The 3,405-nt window shown below is 53.8% G+C and overlaps 2 non-coding genes across 2 annotated transcripts; both read right to left on the bottom strand.

Annotated features, from left to right (window-relative positions):
* Positions 1-701: 701 nt before the first annotated feature.
* LOC144858553 (5.8S ribosomal RNA) lies at positions 702-858 on the bottom strand. Its single transcript, XR_013616592.1, has one exon. It is a non-coding gene; the product is annotated as a 5.8S ribosomal RNA (ribosomal RNA).
* Positions 859-1,173: 315 nt separating this feature from the next.
* LOC144858547 (small subunit ribosomal RNA) lies at positions 1,174-2,977 on the bottom strand. The gene has a single exon (XR_013616586.1). It is a non-coding gene; the product is annotated as a small subunit ribosomal RNA (ribosomal RNA).
* Between the last annotated feature and the right edge of the window lie 428 nt (positions 2,978-3,405).

The following is a 3,405-nucleotide window of genomic DNA, read 5'->3' as shown; positions in this document are numbered from 1 at the left end:
GCCCACCCGTTTGCTTCTTAGCGGTTTCACGTACTTTTTAACTCTCTCTTCAAAGTTCTTTTCAACTTTCCCTCACGGTACTTGTTCGCTATCGGACTCGTGCCAGTATTTAGCCTTGGATGGAGTTTACCACCCGTCTTTGGGCTGCATTCCAAAACAACCCGACTCCTGAAAACCGTGGTCCGCACGCGGCCCAGGCCGTGGGGGCCTGACACCCTCTATGGGAAGGCCTCGATCAGAAGGACGTGAGCCCGAGCACACGCGCGGAGTAGGGCTTTCTTACGCCACATTTCCCGCGTACCGTTCAGGCACGGGGATTCGGCGCTGGGCTGATCCCGCTTCACTCGCCGCTACTGAGGGAATCCTTGTTAGTTTCTTTTCCTCCGCTTAGTAATATGCTTAAATTCAGCGGGTATTCTCGCCCGATCTGAGGTCGAGTTTGATAGGTCTGTTGTGCCGTGTTGAAAGGCCAGGCCGATACTTCTGCGCGGCTCCGAGAGATGGTGCTCGATCCGCGGGCGGAAGGTTCCACTGCCAGTCCAACCGCCTCTTCCTCTCGGAGGGAAGCGGCCTGAGAAACACGCTGCATCTGAATTCACCCGGCTCGACAGGCTGAACGTGCAGCCGCCGTGCTCAGTCGGGCGCTGGTCCGCGTCCGTTCCTGCTTGTGTAAACGGAACGGGCGCGATGCGTCGCATTGCCGACCCTCAGACGGGACGTGGTCCGGATCGCGAGGACCCGGGCCGCAATGTGCGTTCGAAGTATCGATGATCAATGTATCCTGCAATTCACATTAGTTAACGCAGCTGGCTGCGTTCTTCATCGACGCACGAGCCGAGTGATCCACCACTAAGAATTGTTCGCAACTTGCGTTTTCAACGCTTACAGAGTGTGATAATAAATGAAAAAGATTTTCGTTTGAAAAAAATACACAACGGGAGCGGAGGCGCCGGTCCGGGCGCGTCCTTCAAGCAGAGCCACCGAACCAGACCACGGGCGGCCCCGAAAAGCATCCCGAAACCTCGGAAGGTCGGGCGGTTTTCGCTAGTGCACTCCCAAGTTCGATTGGTTTTCGCCAGCCGGTCGCTTACCGTCCGGCCCTCCTTCTAGCCACGACCCGGCAGGACTCGCGGACGAGTCGGCCGTGCCGGGTGACAGAAAAAACGATTGCGGTAATGATCCTTCCGCAGGTTCACCTACGGAAACCTTGTTACGACTTTTACTTCCTCTAAATGATCAAGTTTGAGCGTCATTTCGGCACGTGAACGGTAAAACCGACACGGCCGATCCGATGATCTCACTAAACCATTCAATCGGTAGTAGCGACGGGCGGTGTGTACAAAGGGCAGGGACGTAATCAACGCGAGCTGGATGACTCGCGCTTACTGGGCATTCCTCGTTGAAGGGAAATAATTACAAGTCCCTATCCCTAGCACGAAAGAGGTTCAACGGATTACCCAGACCTGTCGGCCAAGGGCAAACACGCTGATTCTTTCAGTGTAGCGCGCGTGCGGCCCCCGAACATCTAAGGGCATCACAGACCTGTTATTGCTCAATCTCGCGTGGCTAAACGCCACTTGTCCCTCTAAGAAGTTAAGCGCCCACCGCAACGGGTGGCGCAACTATTTAGCAAGCCAGAGTCTCGTTCGTTATCGGAATTAACCAGACAAATCGCTCCACCAACTAAGAACGGCCATGCACCACCACCCACAAAATCAAGAAAGAGCTCTCAATCTGTCAATCCTCACTGTGTCCGGGCCGGTGAGTTTTCCGTGTTGAGTCAATTAAGCCGCAGGCTCCACGCCTGGTGGTGCCCTTCCGTCAATTCCTTTAAGTTTCAGCTTTGCAACCATACTTCCCCCGGAACCCAAAGACTTTGGTTTCCCGTAGACTGCCCGCCGCGTCATTGGAGTAACGCCGGCGGATCGCCAGTCGGCATCGTTTATGGTTAGAACTAGGGCGGTATCTGATCGCCTTCGAACCTCTAACTTTCGTTCTTGATTAATGAAAACATTCTTGGCAAATGCTTTCGCAGTCGGTCGTCTTGCGGCGATCCAAGAATTTCACCTCTCACACCGCAATACGAATGCCCCCGTCAGTCCCTCTTAATCATTACCTCGAGTTCCGAAAACCAACGCAATAGAACCAAGGTCCTATTCCATTATTCCATGCTCTGCTATTCAGGCGTATGGCCTGCTTTGAACACTCTAATTTTTTCAAAGTAAACGTTCCGGTCACCCCCGCCACCTCAATCAAGAGCACCGGTGAAAACCGAGAGAAAGGCCAGGACGGGCAGTGACACGCCTTGCGGCGGACCGCGAGCCTAGGCCCCAAGATCCAACTACGAGCTTTTTAACTGCAACAGCTTTAATATACGCTATTGGAGCTGGAATTACGGCGGCTGCTGGCACCAGACTTGCCCTCCAATAGATCCTCGTTAAAGGATTTAAAGTGTACTCATTCCAATTACAGGGCCTCGAGAGAGACCTGTATTGTTATTTTTCGTCACTACCTCCCTGTGTCAGGAGTGGGTAATTTGCGCGCCTGCTGCCTTCCTTGGATGTGGTAGCCGTTTCTCAAGCTCCCTCTCCGGAATCGAACCCTGATTCTCCGTTACCCGTGACGACCATGGTAGGCGCATAACGTACCATCGAAAGTTGATAGGGCAGACATTTGAAGGATCCGTCGCCGGTGCTAGACCGTGCGATCAGCAAAGTTATCCAGAGTTCACCAAGGGGAGCGGGCAAGCCCGCATTGGCCTTGTTCCTAATAAAAGCACGCCTTCCGCTAGGTCGGCGCTTGTTCGCATGTATTAGCTCTAGAATTACCACAGTTATCCATGTAGGTAACTCAGTTCCAAGGAACCATAACTGATTTAATGAGCCATCCGCAGTTTCGCTTGGTACAAGCTTGTACTTAGACATGCATGGCTTAATCTTTGAGACAAGCATATGACTACTGCAGGATCAACCAGATATCTAGCCTAAACCGATTGCACGGTTAAAGCGCACCCGTCGCGGCGGACAGGAGTGCGTCGGCTGATAAAACCTTCTTTGACTGACTAAGGCCTCGGGAGAAACGAAGGCTGCGCCCGAACGGGACGCTGCGCTTCGCGTTCGAATCTCTCGGGTTCTAACGTTCAAAGACGGGCCACAAATCACGTCGGTTTTTTCAAAAACGGACGCTCGCGAACGACCGGCGAGCGAGCGCAGACAAGTTATCGCGCCCGCCTCGCAGGGTCTGAGCGGCGTCACTCACCGAGCCTTTACCGGTGCACTGGCAAGAGCACAGGCGGCCTAACCACCGTCGAACGCGATCGGGCGTTCATCGGGTCGGCCAAGGGAGCAAGTACAACATGCATCGCATCGAATGCTATGCTGCTGTATGTCGACGCTCACTAGTCAC

The sequence above is a fragment of the Antedon bifida genome, unplaced genomic scaffold (assembly GCF_963402885.1).
Source record: "Antedon bifida unplaced genomic scaffold, ecAntBifi1.1 scaffold_53, whole genome shotgun sequence".
NCBI classification, from domain to species: Eukaryota; Metazoa; Echinodermata; class Crinoidea; order Comatulida; family Antedonidae; genus Antedon; species Antedon bifida.
The sequence above is the reverse complement of the archived record's forward strand: the minus strand, read 5'-3'. Positions and strand labels throughout refer to the sequence as shown.